General features: G+C 35.4%; 1 pseudogene; it reads left to right on the top strand.

Annotated features, from left to right (window-relative positions):
• The first annotated feature begins 1724 nt into the window (after positions 1–1724).
• LOC107959584 (autophagy-related protein 13b-like) lies at positions 1725–20372 on the top strand (annotated as a pseudogene).
• Positions 20373–20565: the final 193 nt, after the last annotated feature.

Genomic DNA, 20565 nt, shown 5'->3' with positions numbered 1-20565 from the left:
ATCCTCTATTTGCATGATGAGTGTGAGACTCCAATCATTCACTGTGATATAAAGCCGCAAAACATATTGATGGATGATTTATGGAGAGCTAAAATTTCAGACTTTGGGCTGGCAAAACTGTTGATGGGAGATGAAACAAGGACCTTCACAGGCGTAAGGGGAACTAGAGGATACATGGCACCAGAGTGGCAGAAAAATACTCCAATATCAGTGAAGGCTGACATTTACAGTTACGGAATTGTGCTGTTGGAGACTGTGTTTTGCCGACGGAACTTGGACACCAATGTATCAAAACCAGAGGAGGTCATTCTATCAAGTATGGTGTATAGATGTTTGGTTGAAAAGGAGTTGGATAAGCTAATGCTTGGTGAAGAAGTGGATAAAAGAAGCTTGGAAAGAATGGTGATGGTGGCACTTTGGTGTATTCAAGATGAACCAGCTCTTCGTCCTTCCATCAAGACTGTAGTAATGATGCTGGAAGGGATCACTGATATATGTGTTCCTCCATGTCCAACTGCTTCCTTCATCTAGTTCAAGTGATGATCCAACAATCAATCATTTCACTCAAAGTATATGTGTAAGTTGTCAATAAAATATGTAAAATGCTTCCTGTAGTATCCTCCTATGATAGGCTTGGCTTATGTACTGGTTTGTTAGTATGAAAATTCAGTTGCATTATTATTACTCAAATCATATATTAATGAAATGGTGATTTAAGTATGATCATTAAACACAAAGTATGAAGAATTTACTTACAGGAACAGATTATCCAATTGTAAGAAGCAGTATTGCAGTAGCCAGTTGATGAGTTTATGTAATATGTGTAAAACTATCACTTGCCTACAGTACATGAGTTTATACAGTAGCTCCATACTAATGGCCACATATAAGGGCGGGTTTACGACCCTAACCCGGCCTAATGGACTACCATAAGATAATTGGATAGTGACCTATTGGACTAATGGGTCATTTTGCCACATAAAAAACTTTTGAGTTGGTAGGCTCTAGTCTGGGCCTTTATACATAGAACAACAATTTTCAGGCCTAATTGAGTTTCATCTAGGCTAGAAAATAATTCTACTCAAGGTTTGGCCTTATTATAAATATAATATATTAATACTCAATAGGAAAATTTAAATTATTATATAATTTTATATTAATTAAATATATGTTAATTTTTAAATTTTTAAATTTATTTTTTATTATTTAAAATAGAATTAATCGTTATAATTAAAATAAAATAAAAATTGATAAATTACTAATATAATAAGCTAATACTCAATAGAAACATTAAACTATTATACCCTTTTGGGTATGGAGCAACTTCAAAACTCATGAGCAGTCTTTACTCTCTTAATGAACCTACAGAATACCGAAAATTAATTACTAAATTCGATCCGATAGAAACATCGAGAAATTAAAAAAAATTAATTATTACAAAATTCAAAATTATTTAACTATTTGACCCAAATCAATTAATATCCAAAATAATTCATACAAAAAAACTCAGCCCATCAACAGGTGTGCACCCAGCCCAAAATAATATAAATCCAAAGATAATTCGATCCGAATCCGCCAAACCCACCCGTTTGGTTGGAGGAGACCCGTTCTTCTGCATTGCTTCCCTTGGTGCGTATGATCTATGGCTTTATTCTCGAATTGAAGGAAAAGTTAAATGGCTCCAGCAAAGAAGGGAAAAGCCAAAACCCAGAAAGCTGAATCATGGCAGCCCTCTGAAAATGACTCCAAGTTCCCATCTTCAATCCGCTCGGTTCCTCCTTCGTCTGTTGCCTCCTTCGTCTGTTATTCAATGTTTGCATGGGAAAAAGTAAGATGGATGACGAGAAGAAAAACCCAAAAGGCAAAAATAAGAAAAAGAAATGAAAAAGACCTATGCGTATGCGCCCAAACGTGTTTCTTACACAACCGGGCCTAGGTCGTTATGGAGAAGCAAGAGTCTGGACTGTTTTATTTAATGGGTTTCCCCTGTAATTTAGATAGTTTATATTTAATATAATATTTGTATAGTTGCTTCTTTTAGATACTGTTTTTCGCTACTTGAATTGCTATTCGTTGGTTAATTTAGTTCTTTTTGAGTTGTTTCTTACTGGGTTTTTTCTTCCCCTTATGAATGACCTTCTGATTGTTACTTATGGCTTTTCTACTTGCAGTGAAACTATCTGCACAGGTGTTTCAAGTTCGAATTTTCAGTTTCCCTTAAAATGGTTTGATTGTTCCACTTTTAGCCTCTTCTTTTTTCTTTTTTCTTTTTTCTTTTTATAATATGGCATCATCTCATAGCAATACTCACACTGAAGCCGCAAAATTGGAGCAAATCATCACTGAATTCTTCTGTAAGAGTCTTCTAATTATACTTGAATCGAGGTCTCCTTATGTGTCATCGCGAAATTATAGTGGTGAACAAATTATGTTATCTTTGTAATAGCCCATTTTTGCTCGGCCCATTTCAGTATTTAAAATAATAAACTCCCAAAAAATAAAAATAAAACAAAGTCCAAGTCTAGTACAAAATTATAAACATATAATTTGGCCCAATCGGAATGGCCCATTATTTGAAAAGATTCAAAGTTCATCTATAAGCTTGACTCATATGGAAATATAATCTTTAAGGATATGCAATCTTAGATATGATACAATCTTAGATATGATATGCAATCTTGAAGATATGATCTTGTAATCTTGAAGATTTAATTTGTAGGTATCCTTTAATCTTAACCGTTGATGTAATTGATCTGTACCGTTGGATTTGGGGAGGCTCAACTATAAATAGATGCCTATCCCTTCATTGTAAATCACTTGAGTTTTGGGAAGCAATAAGAATTCTTGAGAGCATTCACTCAAATTTCTCTCCCTCTTACGTTCTTACTCTCTGTGGTTTGTTCTTATTTTATTCTTCGTCTATCTTAGTTTTTCAACCTTTTTTAATTTTAATTTCTTCATTTTTCAAATATGTATATTTATTCCTATCTTTTATATATTTGATTATGTATTTTATATATTATAATATTTAACCTTTTTATATAGTTTATTTTCAAATATATATTTTCTATGCATGTATATATATTATATTATTATTTCATGTATTTTGAACTATTGCATTATATTTTTATAATTTGTAAATGTTCTATTTATTCATTTTTTAGTGTATGTCATTTATCTTATTTGTGCATAGTTTCATTTTTTTATATGCTATGTTTAATTATTTATTTTATGTGCTATTTTATGATATATATTGTTGTATAATTTTTGCATGTATTATGTTTTTCTTTTAGTTTATTCATGTTTTTATTTATTTATTATCTTATATTTACCCTAGTATGATTTTTTTCATTAAACGTATGTTCATATTATTTAGTTTTGTCTTAATGATATTATTTATGTTTGTATGGAAATGTTAGAATATTTTGTACATCTATGCTTTATGATGCATTAATATGTCATCCTAAAACGTCATTTAAAATAATATTCCAAGTTTTTTTTAAAAAAAGTAAAAGGCAATGCTTGATATTTGGAAACTTCGAGAAAGGTAGTGCCCTAACTTACTGGGTTGCGACTTTTCTCGTTGAATTCGAATATTCAAGCACCCTTCTAAGTGATTTTGAGTTTTCAAAACTTAAACAATTATTTCGAGATTTCAAAACATAGTGTCTTAACTTATTGGATATGGCGTTTTGTTGTTTCGAGATAGAAATTTTTGAAAGACGAGCTTAGTTTCGAAGGTTTTAAAATGTTGCGTCCTAACTTACTGGATGTGATGTTTTGACTCGTTTGAAATAAGTGAGCCTTAATTTTCAAAATTGAGTCATTCTAATTAAAAGATGTTTGCATCTTAAAACTTTCAAATTTCCGACATTAAAGACACTTGATAATCAATTAGGTACCAATTTTTGGGCATTACGAGGGTGCTAACCCTTCCTCGTACGTAATCGACTCCCGAATCCGTTTTCTCGACTTTCGTAGACCAAAATTAATGTTTTAAAACAAAATATTTTATAAGGTGATCCAATCACACCTAAAAAGATTGGTGGCGACTTCCGTTTTCGTTTTTCTTAAAGTCGATTCCCATTTTTTAAAACTCGATTTAAAAATGGTTTGGACAATCTTCATCTTCGTCCTTATCATCTTCCTCAGGTGTGAGACCAAGAGATAAATGGTTCAATTTAGCTCTTAGGGAGTGCCCTTCAGCACTAGAAAATTTTGATCTTTTTCGCCAAAGTAATTTTGAGTCGGTAATGATTGATGTTATCTTGGAGCAAAAGCCACTTGATTAGGATCCTGTGACCTTTTCCCCCAAAAGTGATCTTGTTAAGCATTCTTCATCAAAAGATTAGAATTCATTTTTCTGGAATTCTGATAAAAAGGAATCAGGCTGTAAGGCAAAAGGTGAGAAGGTTATAGAAAGTTGGTTCGTGCAGCATGAAAGTTGAAAGGGTAGGGATTGCAGTTCAGGGAGTAGAAGGTCAAGTTGTAATAATTTGAGTGCATTATTTAAGAAATTGATATTGATGTTGAGGTCTTTATATGTGACCGTTAGGCTTTTACCTGTGTGCAAGATATTTCGTGATCTCAATTCATCTGGTCAAATTCGTGCTTTTAAGCTTGTTCCTAGGGTATCCTCTTCTGTTGAATCTTTCACTCAGAAAGACGAGGCTGAAATGTAACGATTTTGGTTCACCCCTGTCGATACTTCTTGTGGAAGGCTTTGCCTTTCAGGTATGTACCGTTCATCAATCTCAGATGTAAGCTCCAAGTCATCAACCTCTATGTCCCCTCAATTTACACCAGATTATGTTGAAAGCCCATTGACAGACCTACTGAGAAGATTTCCTTCTCTTCCTGTGTCACAGGGCTCTCCATCATCTTTACCAATCTCAAAAAGACATAGTTGGAGTTTTGATCGTTACAAAGCTTCACTACCTTCAATTTCTTTCTCACCATCCCCAACTGTTACAATATGTAAATAATACACACGTTTCAATAATTAGTAAGCTGGTTAGGCAGTTGACAAAATTAGTTTTATTGTTAAGGGTTGTTAACAGCAGTTAGGTCTCTCTACTATGTATATAAACTATGACTATGTACTGGATGAGGTAGCTAAGAAATACAGAGTATTACCTTCAGATGTTTCTCTTTTAGTTAATTCAGTATTGGTTGAGTTTCTATCATGGTATCAGTCGCTCGGTGATCCTTGGGCATGGCTATCACGCACTCTCCTGATTCTGATTCTGTTGAGCCGAGTGGCTCTGTGTTCACTGGTGGTCGGATCGTCACCTCCTTTCCTCGGCATGATGTTGTAAAGCTTGATAAGGGCATTTTTATTCAATGGCAACAGTAGGTACGATTTATTCTTACTGGTTATGATTTGATCTGTTTTTTTGATGGGACGTTTTCTGCTCTAGCGGGTATGTTCATGCATCTAATGGCACCCTTGTTGCAAATCCGTTTGCCTCGATCTTCACTCAGCAAGATAATCTTCTCACCCCGTGGCTGTTGTCTACGGTCACTTCGTCATTTTTGACCTCCTTGACAAATGTTCGATCAGCGTGTGATATGTGGATGATGGCGAGCAGTTTGTTTGCGACCGACACTAGCGCGAAGCAATCTTAACTTCGCCACAAACTCCATTCCCTCAAGAAAGGTAGTGTAATGCCCCTAACCCGAATCCGTCACCGGAATAGAGTTACGGAGCATTACCGGAGTTACCGAATTATTTATTAGATATTTCATTTCATCTATCGTTCATATTTGGAACTAATTAAAATCAAACATATTGTCCCTTAACGTACTTATTTTTCTCGATATGTTTTACTTGAATTTATTACTCATCTCAATTTACTTAATTTCATTGTATCAACATATCAAAGATAATCACATATTTACATGTCATGATAAAAATCATTCTCTTGTCATTTCTCCATAAACATAAATCAGGTGATTTATTATATCGATATTTCATGCATTTAAAAATACAATTCAAGTTACACTAACTCAAGTTACACTAACTTACCTCGTTGCTTGTTCATGTTTATAATTTCATTAATCTGATATCTTTTCTTTTCCACGTTCAAGTCTCGTATTCGAGTCATCCAGATCTTTATAAATAAATTTGATCGTCGTTTTCATTTATTTCATGTTCTAATCCATTCAATTAATGCTCTAAATAAAATTACCATTTTACCCCTAAACTTTTAATTAATGACGATTTCATCCTTAGGCTAAAAAAATAAAATTATTGCAATTTAATCCTTATTTCCATCAGTTATTCTCATACAAATTGATAACAACCCATGAATTCTATAAAATATCAGAATTTTCCATAATTTCAACACTTTTCAATTTAATCCTTAAAATATGTTTTTCGCCGATCTTGAGCTAAATTAATAATTTCATTCAATTTTGTAATTTTAAATAATAAAATAATCCATTTCATGCAAATTGGTCATTTCTAACATTTTTACAAAATTATCTATAAAAATTTTACTTTTATTCAATTTAGTCCCTAAGCCTAAAAGATACAAATTAGCCATGCTAACTGAATATTCATACATATTTTCCTCCTCCTCCTCTCCATTCCACATCCTTAATTTATATAACATGCTACAAGTAACATTATCAATAATTTCACTATTTACTTATATGTATATTCAAAAATGTCCATTTGCGTCATAATCACTAAATTATTTATATCTTGAGCTACAGAACTAGAAATTAAGATCTGCTAATTTTCTATGAAACTATACTTACATGTCTTCTTACCATAAAATTTTCAGAATTTTTGGTTCAACCAATAAGTACAGTTTATTCTTTGAAGTCACCATTATTTTGTTGTCTAACAGTTCTGACCATTTTTTACTAAAAATAAAGTATCTCATTGTACAAGATTTGGATGATGTTCTCGTTTGTTTATATTGAAAATAGACTCATTCAGGATTTTAAAAATATAACTTTAAGAACATAATTATTTTTCTCCAATTTTTTATGATTTTCCAAAGTCAGAACAAGGGAACCCGAAATCATTCTGACCTTATCTCACAAAATTTATTATATCTCATGATTTACAAATCCATTGCCTAGAATGTTTCTTCTATAAGAAACTAGACTCAATAATATTTAATTCCATATTTTTTTCATACTCTAATTAAATTTTCACAATTTATGGTGATTTTTCAAAATTAGCCTACTGCTGCTGTCCAAAACTGTTTTAGTGCAAGATGTTTATTTTCCATGTTTATAACACCATTAATTTCTTTCTCTACACTATTTCTCATTACTTTCTCTTATTTTCTCTTCACTAACATATCAAGAACATAAGATCATATATAAGAAAACTCTACATTGATATCAATTCCATGCTTTTTCAATAATATTAATCTTAAAAATATATTAAAATCTTAATGTTCTTACCTTGTTCCATTGATTTCAATCTTTAACTTGATTTTCTCTATCCTCCAGCTTCTATTTCTTGAATCTAACTTGATATTCTAACTCCCCATGGTCTTCTTGTCATCTTTCTCTCTTGATGGCTATGGAAATTCTTTTGATTTGTAGGTGAAAATGGTAAATTTTTGGTGGAAGGACCAAATTGTAAGAAAAGGAAAACTTTCTTTCTTCTTCTTCTTCTCACGTTAGTTGCATGAGAAGGTGATCCCCCTCCTCTTTCTTTCCTTACATATATATATATTAAATAAAAAAATAAAAAAAATAATAAAATATCATTTAAAAATCAATTTAAAGTACTAATATTTATTTATTTATTTTATCTAAAATATCTCTAACATCATCATTGTCTCTAGATTTCTCTCTCTTACAATTGACCATTTTTCCCTTTGTGATCTTTTAAAATTTCATTCTTGAGTCATCACTTAATTTGGTAAAATTACAATTTAGTCTTTCATAATTCTTCACCTATTTAATTTGGTCCTAATTCATCAATTTTCCTTGGTTTCTAAATCATTCCACCCTTAAAATATTTGCACTATTAGTCCTTCAACTTTTCATATTTACACTTTATCCCTCAAATTTTAAGTATTTACTCTTGGGCCACAAAACTTTTCTCACTTTTACAATTTAGTCCTTTCTTGAATCAATATGTCATAATATACTTCCCAGTGACACAACTCAATTTTTCCTCTTCTTGTCACTTTATTTTCTTATTTTACTATATTAAGGATAATATCTTACTATAGAAATTTTCAGGGTGTTACATGTAGTCCCTCCATCCGTGCTTATGTTGATAAAATCAAAGGCCTTTGTGCTCTTCTTGTAGCCTATGATACTCAGATCTTAGAGGTCGAGATGACGGCGGTTTTGTTTACCTGCTTGTCCACTGCGGTTTTGCTTACCGGCTTGTCGACTGAGTTTGATGCCTTTGTGTCTTCTGCCTCTCTCTCTTCCGCTCTGTTGCCGTTCCAACGCCTAGTTGATGCGCTTCTTGAATGCGAAGATCGTCAAATGTGTTCTGTTTCAAACGTGTTGGTTGCTACGAATTTTGTGGACGGTTCTCCGTCGCCAATGGTGGATGTGGCTTCTCGTAGTGGTCGACCCCCTATTCGTGGTCGTGGACAAGTCTTTCTCAATTGGATCCAGTGTCAGATATGTGGTAGGTATAGTCATCTTGCTCAACGCTGTTACTACAGGTACCACCATGACGAACAACAACCGTTTGTTTCTCCGACGGCACATCAAGGAGAGCATGTTTCTGCGTCGCCTAAGGACGCATAGCCTGGCGCAATTAGGGACGACTGGGGGCGTGGTCAAAATTGGATGTCCACTGGTCAAAATTGGAGGGTGCATTCCAAAGAAATTTCTCTGCCTTAGTATATTAGGCCGAATGTAGGGGTTGTTCCTACATGTGGGCCACATACATCAAATCTGCCAACTGAGCCAAATCCATTTGTGTCACCTAGTGCTCGGTCAACTACTCCTGGGTTGCATGTGGTTAGCAACAGTGTTGGGCGTTATTTTAATCACTCCATGGGCCAGCATTCGGGTGACGATGGCGTGGGTTATTCGTATGGTGCTAGGATGTAGGGGGCTAATAAGTGCTAATCTGAGTTTTGGGCCTACTGGATCCGTTAGGCCTCGTCTTAGTGATGAGCAAAATTTTTCAGGCCCAGATGCAAATTGTGTTAATTTTTCTGAAATTTCATGGCAGACAAAACTGCAAGCCCGTGTATTTGATGTTGACTCGTCTCAGTTTATTGGAATACCTAGGCTTCTTGATTTCCATGCTTCTAATTTTTCTGATGCCACGGCATATGACTCCAATTTTAATAGTACTGATTCGTATGTTCCGTTGCATGTACATAGCATATCCTGGTGCCCAGATTCAGCGGCTACTCACCATGTGTGTCAGAATGCTTCTGATTTACATGCATCCTCTCCATATACAGGTGATTCTTCTCTCTTAATGGGTAATGGGGTCTTCTCTAAGATTTCTTCCATTGGGAGTACTATTTTACCTACAAAAAAGAAATTACTACATCTATCAAATGTCTTGTGTGTACCAAGCATTCGGAAAAATTTACTGTTTATGTCTAAATTTGCTACTGACAACAATGTATTCTTTGAATTTCACTCGTCTTATTTTGTGATTAAGGACATTCAGACACAGGAAATCTTAATGCGGGGCCAAGTTCGTGATGGGTTCTATCATTTTTCTGCTGCATCAGCTGCTCCATATCATTTTGCTCATAACACTAACATATAAGACCGATATACGAGAGATGATCTCTTCACTTTTTGGCATAAAAGGCTTGGTCATCCTTCTCCTGTTATTGTAAAAACTGTTCTTGACAACTGTCAGATTGTTACCAATAAAAGATCTCTTGATAATATTTGTATAGCTTGTCAGAAAGAAAAATCACATAAATTGCCCTTTGTTCACTCTAATACTGAATATGTTGAATTGTTTGAGTTAGTTGCGTCTGATTTGTGGGGACCTGCGTCTATTACCTATGAAGGGAATTTGTATTATGTCTCGTTCATTAACATGTGTAGTCGATTTACCTGGGTGTATTTGATCAAACGCAAGTCTCAAGCAGTGGACTGTTTTTGTGACAGCCCAAAGTTGACCCTAGTCGGGAAGTGGTTTCGGGACCGCTAAACCGAGTCACCGAAATGTTTGAATGTGATACTTATTGTCTAGAATATGTAATTATGAATGTGTGAAAATTTCAAGCTTCAATTTGGTTGATTTCATGTGAATTTAGTCAATAGGACTTATGTGAGAAAATTCTAAAATGTGATAGGTCAATGTGTGAGGACCTATTAGTGCATGTGGACAAATGGGGGGACTTGCATGTCAAATTCCCCCCTACTAGTAGTGGCCGGCCATGACAAGCATGGTAGACCAAGTTTGATGGCCAAGACATGTCATAGACATGTTTTGTTGGTGCATCATGGGTGGAAAAAAATAAAATAATAGGCATGGAAATTAAATAATGAAAAGGAGTATGATGAATACACAAAAAAAAAGTGTGTAGTTGATTCTTTCCCCCCCCCATTGCCGTGAGCTAAAGAAAAGAGAGGAGAAGATCTTTGTTCATCCTTTTCTCACCTTCATTTAGCCTAAATTAGAAAGAAAAACAAAGAAAAAAATTTCTCATCCTTTGGTTCATCCTTGGCCAAAAATTTTAAGGAGGAAAGAAGAAGAAAGGTGAAGAGATTCGGCCATGCATGTAGCTAGGCTAAGGTATGTTTGATGATGTTCCATGAGATGCATGCATGTTTTAGTTGTTAGCTTGAGTTCTACCTAGCCCATGGTCTAAATCTTGCTATGTGATGGAAATGGCACTTGACCATGGATGCATCATTCTTGGTTGGTGTTTGATGTTGTGGTGATGAGGCATGAGGATGAGTTAAGATTCGGCCTAGGTGGAGGTTGTGTTAATGCCATTGCATGCAAAATATGAAGCTTGTTAATGATGCATGTGATGATGGCTTGATGATTCTTGAACCTCCTTTTTAGCATTTTTGTGTGAGCACATATGTGCATTGGTTGCTAAATGGAGAAGAATCGGCTAGCAAGATGTGTGCTAAGGCCGAATGTAACTTTGCATGTTAATGAGCAATGCATGTGTTAAATTGATGAAAAGGGGGAGGATGCTTTACTAGTGTGTATATGTGTGTATTAAGTGTTGAAATCGACCCCAAAAATAGACATGCATATTCGGCCAAGGGGAAAGAAATTAGCTAATATGTTGTGTTGATGCATGATTTTTGCATGTATGAGACTTTAATGTCTAATGTATAAATATGGGCTAAGTGCCTTGTGTTCATCTTTTTGATGCCTAAATGATGAAATCAATTTATTTGTTTAATTAAGCTCAAGAGCAAAGGGGAAATAAATCCGATAAAGGGAAGGAAAAAGTGGTTGAATAGCTAGCGGAATCGTTCGACAACACCCGAGGTAAGTTCTTGAGTAAGAGAGCTTAAATTACGATGTGATTAAATCATGCTCTATGTGAGGCTATTGAGCCGAATGTGCAAGGACGATATGTGCCTTGTGTTTGAGTTTCGCAAATGAAAATGAAATATGAATGTGCCATGAATTATTGTTAGATGTGCATGATTAATTGAATGCTGCCCGGGCTAAGTCCCGAAGGCTTTGTGCTAAGTGAATATATCCGGACTAAGATCCGAAGGCATTTGTGCGAGATACAAATTCCGGGTTAAGCCCCGAAGGCCTTTGTGCGAGATACTAAATCCGGGTTAAGTCCCGAAGGCATTCGTGCGAGTTATTAAATCCGGGTTATGTCCCGAAGGTATTGTGTGAGTTACTAAAACCGGGCTATGTCCCGAAGGCATTTGAACGAGGAGCTATATCCGGTTAAATCCCGACGGTACGTGATTTGGTAATGAATGAGCTTGCTGTAAAATTCCAGCGAATACTCGAAAACATCCCAATATGGGGATATGTTACGTATGTGTTGAATTTAATCGAGCCCTTACAAATAAATGTTCGCTCAGTTGATAAACGAGCTACCGGCCTTCGGCTAAGTTAGTCTATTGTGTATGTACATAAGGGTTGTTAATGTTGTGAAGCAAGTTTGATATCGGTTAATTGCGTATTGTGAAATATTCCGTTTAGCTAAATGTGTGTTATTCTTTGTTTATGCTGGAATTCCTTGTTCAAAACTTACTAAGCATAAATTGCTTACTCGTTACACTACTCCTCTGTTTTATAGATTTTTTGGTTCTCCAGCTATCGGACTCGGGATCTTGAAGTCGAAGTCGCCCACACTATCAAAGGCTCTTTTGGGTACTATTTTGGTTGAATTTTGATATGGCATGTATAGGACTACCCATTGTTGTTTTCGAGTACTTTATGAAATGTATAAGTGTACAGCCATGCGAAAATGGCTTGTAGAAGTGGAGTATGGCATTAGACCATTCGTGTTTATGAATGTATAGATGGTTTCATGATGTAACTATAGTTGGAATGAAAGTGTTGAGTAAATGATCAGCCATTGGAATGGCTAAGTATGATCATATGTGGGCATATGTATGACAAGGCCCTAGTTGGTCCATGAAACCCCGAAAATAGGTAAGGTTTACTTTGAAAACAGAGGCTGACAGCAGCAGTAGTGTGGATTGGAAAAATCACAAGAATTCGTAGGAGTGGAATTAAATAGTGAATAAATTATGTAATCGAACCTTGATGAATCTAATTTCATATGAAAGTAACGAAACAATCATATGAACAGTACAGTAAGAGATATTCAGGTTCTTGTGGAACAGGGCCAGAACAGTTTCTGGATTCCCTGTTCCGACTTTGGAAATTCACTATAAATTGACCAGAGATAATTAGGGGTCATACCATATATGTATGGATTCCTCTCTGAGTCTAGTTTCCATAGAAACAAACGGCATCAGTATTGAAGCTCTGTGCAGAGAGATATCCAAGTCGTAATGGGAAAAGGTCAGTGTAGTCAACCCCTGTAACATGGGAGACTTTGACTAATAAACTGTACTAATTGGCCTGATCAAAAATTCTAGAAAAAAATACATAGGTGGGGACATGAGTCTAGTTTCAGGGAAAAATCACAAAACTGATTTTCGAGTTGTGAAACTCAAGATATAATTTTTGAAGCGACTAGTACTCAGACTGGGCAGTGTCTGGAAAAATTTTTCAAAGTTTGTTAACATCTCGTGTCCGACTCCGGTGTCGGTCTCGGGTTCGGGGTGTTACAGTTTTCTACAGTTTCAGCAGATGGTTCATACACAGTTTGGAAAGCGTATTAAGAAATTCCAGAGTGATTGAGGCAGAGAGTTTCGTGCCTTTGCTTCAGTTCTAGCTAGTCATGGGTTTCTTTATCGCATTTCATTCCCTCACACTTCTGAACAAAATGGTGTTGCTGAGCGTAAACATAAACATATTGTGGAGATCAGTCTCACTCTCTTGGCTCAAGAGAATCTACCTATGGCTTACTGGGGCTATGCTTTTTGCAGTGAAATATATCTCATTAATTGTCTACCCACTCTGATGTTGAAAAGTAATGCGCCGTATCAAAGTTTATTTGGTAGTGTACCGACATATGACCACTTCTAGATTTTTGGGTGTTGTTGTTTTCCGTACTTACGTTTGTTTGTTAAACATAAGCTTGAGTTTCGATCTCAACCTTTTACATTTCTAGGATATAGCTCACAACATAAGGGTTATTACTGTTTAACACCAAGTGGCAAGATAATTGTTTCTCGACATGTTGTTTTCGATGAAAATCAGTTTTTGTTTCTTGTGTCTGCTACTACTAGTGATCAGTCACCGGCATGTACTCCTTCGTATGTTCCTGTTGTTCAGTCCTTTTCCATTGCAGAGCCTCGACAGATCTCTGATCTTGTATCTTTGCCTGCTAATACTTGTGAATCGACTCACCTTGATTCATCTACATATAGTCCATTACAACCTGCTTCAGTTGACTCGATGACTGATATACGAGAGCCACTTCCTTCTCCTACTAATCCTCCTACTACTCCTACTGTTGCTACTGCTCCTATTGCATCTACTACTAATACTCATGCTATGGTTACTCGATCTAAGGCTGGAGTTTTTAAACCTAAAGCCTTGTCTGTGAATACGGTTGATTTTGAGCCAGCATTTGTTGAGGAGGCTCTTGCTCATCCAGATTGGCGACTTGCTGTTCAGGCTGAATATGATGCATTAATTGCTAACTCTACATTGGAACTTAGTCTTTTTCCTCCTTACCGAAAGGTGATTGGGTGAAAATAGCTTTTTAAGGTAAAGAAAGATCCTGATGAGACAATTGAACGACGGAAGGAACGATTGGTCGCCAAGGGCTGTTCGCAGGTGCTGGTGGTGACTTCAAAGAGAACTTCAATCCAGTGGTCAAACATACCACTATTCGAACCATTCTGGCAGTTACTGTGTCACGTGTATGGCATCTCCGGCAAGTTGATATTAATAATGCCTTTTTAAATGGAGATTTGATTGATGAAGTTTTTATGCAGCAACCTCTTGGCTATGTTCAAAATGGTCCAAATGGTGAAAAGCTGGTGTGTCGTCTGACAAAAACATTATATCGCTTACGGCAAGCTCCTCGTGCCTAGTTTGACAAATTAAAACAGTTTCTAGTGTCTACTGATTTTGTTCTGTCTACATTAGATACATCGTTGTTTGTCAAAGTTTCCTCTGAATTTACTCTCTACGTTCTTGTCTATGTGGATGACATTGTTATTACTGGCAGTTCAGCTGACGAGATTAATTGTTTTGTTCAGCAGTTACACAATAAGTTTGCTTTAAAGGATATGGGTAATCTTCATTATTTTTTGGGCATTGAAGTCAGTCGATCTCCCTCTGACAGTCTTCATTTATGTCAACAAAAATAACATTCGAGAGCTTCTTGATCAGATTCTATGACTAATGATAAAAGTGTGCATACGCCAATGGTCAGTTCATCCATATTGTCTAAAGATGAGGGTGAACGTCTTGCTGATCCACCTGAGTATCGTAGTCTTGCTGGAGCACTTCAGTATGTTGTTTTAATGAGACCAGATAACGCGACCAGATATTGCTTATGCTGTTAATCGGGTGTGTCAGTTCATGCATGCTCCCACTAAAATTCATATGGTGGCTTGAAACGTATTTTACGGTATCTATGTGGCACTCTCTCTCATGGTCTGGTGTTTCGCCGATTTGATCGACTATCATTGGTAGGGTATGCTGATGCAAACTAGGGTTTTGATTTTGATGATCGTCGGTCTACAACGAGATACTGCGTGTACTTTGGTCATACACCTATATCTTGGTGTTCTAAGAAACAGCAAGTTGTTTCTCGGTATACGGCAGAAGCTGAATACCGAATTTTAGCTGCAGCCACAAGTGATATTGCCTGGCTTGTATCTTTGTAGACAGAACTCAAAATTTGTTCTGTTGATTCTTCGACAATATGGTGTGATAATTCTAGTGTAGTAGCTATTACGGCTAATCCTGTACTGCACTCCAAGTTCAAACATGTTGAACTTGATCTGTTTTTTGTTCGTGAAAACATAGCTAGTGGCGCCTTGATTGTTGGTGAAGTACCAGCCTGTGATCAGGTGGTAGATATTCTTACTAAACCATTGTCTGTTTCTCTCTTTACTCGATTTCGTCAACTTCTTCGGATCGTGCCACTCGAGGAAGCTGGGTGAATGTTACAGTATTTAAATTACAGTATGTAAATAATACACAAGTTTCAATAATTAGTAAGGTGGTTAGGCAATTGACAAAATTAGTTTTATTGTTAAGGGTTGTTAACAACAGTTAAGTCTTTCTATTGTGTATATAAACTATGACTATATACTAGATGAGGTAGCTAAGAAATACAGAGTATTACCTTCAGATATTTCTCTTTTAGTTAATTCAGTATTTGTTGAGTTTCTATCACCAACACATTCCGAATCACATGCTTTGGTTTCTAACCCAAGCTCTCGCCATGCGCCACCTATGAGCTTACCTCCTCATCCTCCTGTGGCATCTCTACCTCATAAGAAGAATACAAACTTTGATGAGTATTGGCCTTCCCCAAATTTTTCTGCTTCCCCTTCCCCATTGCCATCCTCTTCCCCCTCACCATCACCGTCCATCCGCATTCCTGGGGTTCATCTGTCAAAAGATCTTTTACGTTTTGAAAGTGCTCCTGTTAACATACCTGTCCGTAAGCTTGCTGGTTCCCCTGCATTGTCCTGCAAGCAAAATTTGCCACCATCTCCTCCCCTTAAAATTTCAAGAGCTGATATTTCTTGGACTGATAATAATATGGGTCCCATGAAATCTGGGGCAACTATCGAGAAGGTATTTCATATATGCCTCATTGGTATGATTTGTGATTCCAACCCTATCTTGCTTTTCTCCTTGGAATTAACTTTCGTTTTGTATCTTATAGCTGTTCTCTTTCGGGAAAGGAGACGGTCAGAAATATTCTGGAGTGAACTCACCCAGAATTTCATTTTTCATAAGCTCCAGTAGGTCTATACAAGACGATTTTGATGACTCTGAGTTTCCTTGTCCATTTGATGTGGAGTATGATGATATGGACCCTGGTAGCAGGTAATGCACGGAACTCCTCATATAAATTGTATTTTTTAGATTAACCCTTTTTGCATCATTTGTCAATAGCTCATACAATTAATTTACATATTTTGCTTTTTAACTTCGAAGTTATTTTTATCCAGATTTCTTGAGGATTTGGCATTTAATTAATTTTTCTTGTGTATTTGAAATTGTGGCATCATTTTTTTTTTGTATTAACATAATTGGCTCAGGACTTGATTTGGTTGCTTTAACTTACCCTGGAGTAATTTGCTAAAGGTCATGTAAGCAAGCCATCATGTGTATGCTAAGACTAATAATTGCCTTTTCTGTTTGAATTTTGTCTTCAACTAATTCTGATCTCATAAGACTGGATGTTAGCAATTGATGAACTTTCTAGGAAACTGAATAATCATTTTTAAGCAAAGTGATTGTGCATTAGAAACTTCAATACCTTGCTGCTAGGAGTCTAAGTAGTGGCATTTCTGGTTCAAGAATCGGGATATATCAGTTATGAAGAGTTTCCAAATAAAGTTTGTTTTCTATTTTTGAGCAAGCCACTCTGGCTGGCATTAAACATTTTCAATATCTAGTCCAGGTAGTAACCTGTAGTGAAATATCTATTTCAGGGATTGGGATAAGTAGTGGTCTATCAATCTATGGAGAGTTGCCAATTAAACTTTGCTTTCCAGTTTTGTGAAATAAAGTAAGAAACTTCACGGTATTATAAATTTAGATATATCAGGTAGTCTGCAAAATTTGTTTTCTAGTTTTCAGAAAGACAGCCTGGTTGGTTAACTTTAAAATGTTTAATAGATATGAAGTTGGATTGTATAACCATGCTGAAGTTTCTTGTGCCAGTTGAATTTAGCAGCAAGCGGTGCTAACTGCTAATCATACTTCAGTTGTTTCTTGCAATGCGCAAGCAGTATCAGTGAATGAATCATATTTTTTTTTGGTATCTTTAATTTTAACATAGTTATATTAACAATGTAGAACTGCAGGAACATGTCTTTAGGTTACATGGTAGGATTGGGGCCGATTTCTGTGTATGACTTAGCCCTTATGTTTGAGGCTGCTGAAACAACAGCTGTCTTACTTTTTATCTTTTGATTGGTGAATGAATTAAATTAATATAAAGACGGGTGATTAAGAGGAGGCCAAAAAACAAAGATGGTTGATTAAGAATGATTTGTTAATGACTAAAGGATATGGTGGTTGCAGCAACGTTCTATGCATCCTTCTTGCTTGTCAGTAATTTGATTTGTTCAGTTTCTTGAGTTACCTCTAAAATTGCAACAAAATGTAGTCGAATGGCTTGTGTCAGTTGCATTTGTAGTAACTCTGATAAACCTTTATTAAAACATGGAACTTTATCAGTCTGTGTTGCTTTCCTGTAATACCAGACACAACAAACTACTTGAAGGATCAAACATCATTTTGTCACTTTGATTTATTTTATGGCATACTCAGATGTATACATGAACAAAGTATTCATATACTAATTTCTACTAGTTAGCTTCGTATTTATAATTATTATATAGGATTATGTTTGGTATTCTTATGATATTCAGATTTAGGGAATAACTTAAATATTTATTTTAGTTTCTAGGAGTTTTTGAATTTGAGATGTTGGGATTATAGATAATGGAGATTTTCATATGTGGGTTGTCAGAGTTGGATTTTTTTTTCTTCTTTATTTCTCGCTAAGGTCATCTATTTCCCCCTTCTATTTAGGGGTGAACAAAATCCGATTCGAATCGAAAAATTCGATAAAAAATTTAAATTTTGAATTAAATAATTCAAGTTATTTGAGTTAATTAAGTTATTCGGATCAACTCGAATAAAAAATTAAATTTTTTAGTTTAACTCGAATATGAATTATACAATTTGAGTTATCCGAAAATCCGAATAAGAAAAGACAAAACTACATCGTTTTGATAAAATTTTACTTTTTTAAAAGTTAAAATTCAAAATAATTAAGTTAAAAGACAAAATTATTATATTGTTCATGCAGTTAAATAATCTTCTACTTCGTCTACTAGTTAAGTAATTGGTCTATCTAAACGTAACATTAAATACAAATAATAGGATTCGTTAACTCGACTCGATTTAACTCGAAATTTTTTTACTTGATTCGATTCGATTCGATTCGAAAAAAAATTTAAATTGAGTTCGGTTGCTAAAATAGGATTTACTAACTAAAAATTTTTTAACTTGATTCGACTCGATTCAATCGAATACTCAACCCTACTTCTGTTTTTATTTGATTCTCCAGTTTCTCTCTTTCCTCCCCTATTCTTTATTAGCCTACTTCACGTTTTTGAGGTTCCATGAAATTACCATGGGTGAAGAAATCCAAAAGTTCTAAAGGTAATTTGAACATTTGACATTCTCTTTTCTGCAATTGTTAGCTCAAAATGTTCCCTCAGGAAAATCCTTTAACCATTAACTTAAGCAGGATCGTTAATCGAAAATGAGTCATGGAATTCATATCCAAAGCCACAATGAGTCGTTTTAAGATTTTCTGATATTGGAGAGAACGCCTTATACCCTTTGTCACGATCATTATCTTAATTGTCACGAAATGGAATTGCTATTTTTCTTTCCCTGAATTATTTGGGTAAACTGAATTGGCCTGCTTTGCATACTATGTAGACCCGAGTCTTATGATAGAAAAGGAAATCCATCTGATCCAAACGAGACAGGATTGTTTATGAATAGAAAATCCCAAGATGCTGCAGTTGGTGCTTTTGTACGGTTGCTGAAGAAAGCCTCTCCACTTCGCCAAGACATACCGAGTTCGATTAATTTTTCAGAAGCCTCGAGGCCAGAAATGTGGAATAACAACTTCCAATAGCAAAACCAGAACATAGAGGCTGTGACCGTTGAACATGATGCTTCTTCAATTATTACATCTTCTAGGCTTGTTGCATCAATGACAACGGCGGATGCATTAGAGGAACTTCGGAGTTACAAAGAGATGAAAAACTTGTTGCTTAGTGAAGGTGGTAAGTCTTGCATACCTGCCAATTTAACCGTTGGGGCTAAACATTTTGGCAAAGGTACATAAGAATGATCAACTTATGTGATATTGGTATAGTTGCATATATGTACAGCGCTATGGTTTGAAAGACTACTACTACATGCTATTAGAGGTGTGCATGGGCCGGGCTGGATTTGGGCTGGACCCAGACAAAATTTTAGGCTCTTTTTTAGGTTCGGGGCCGGCCCAAAATATGGGCCTAAAAATTTGTTCAAGTCCGGCCCGAAATAAAATTGTTAAGTCCGAGCCCGGCCCGGCCCGGCCCATATTATTTTTTAACCTTATTTCATTAAATAATTTTTTTTTAAAATATAATAAATCAAATACATTTAAAATAAATATTAAAACAAGAAACAAATAAAAAATGATACTAAAACAATTCTTAAAACAATACACAAATTGAAAATATAATAAAAAGTGATTATATTAAAATTAAAAATAAAATATAAATATGATTAAAAATAAAAATATATATATTTAGTATATAATTTGGGCCGGGCTGGGCCAAAAAAGCTTAACCCGAGCTTTACCTGAAACCTCCCATTTTTCGGGCAGACCTTCGAGTCGGGCCGAGTAGCCTGACCCATGCACACCTCTAGATGCTATACAGCTGAAGCCATTTTCCTCTTTTTGTGATCATAGGAGTATATATCTACAATATATGTGTTTTTGGTTAAGATTTATGTTAACAACAGAAGGGTTATCTGTTGGCCCCGAAAACTTTGTAAAATACACTTTTGTCTCTGATCCTAAGTAACATAATTGCACATAATTTTAGATGTTGGGTAAGGGTGGCGCATGCTTTAATATACAGGCTTGCTGATGCCGTCGTTTCTATTATTTTGCTTTTCTCCTTTGTTCCCCCTCCTGCATATAGATTTTGAGTAGAATGAAGGTATGAGTTTCTAATACAAATGTTTAATACGGATATATTTACCTGTTTTAGAAGGGTTTTCTTTTTGTTTAAAGT

Source organism: Gossypium hirsutum, chromosome A05, assembly GCF_007990345.1.
Source record: "Gossypium hirsutum isolate 1008001.06 chromosome A05, Gossypium_hirsutum_v2.1, whole genome shotgun sequence".
Lineage (NCBI taxonomy): Eukaryota > Viridiplantae > Streptophyta > Magnoliopsida > Malvales > Malvaceae > Gossypium > Gossypium hirsutum.
This window is presented reverse-complemented; position numbering and strand designations above follow the sequence as displayed.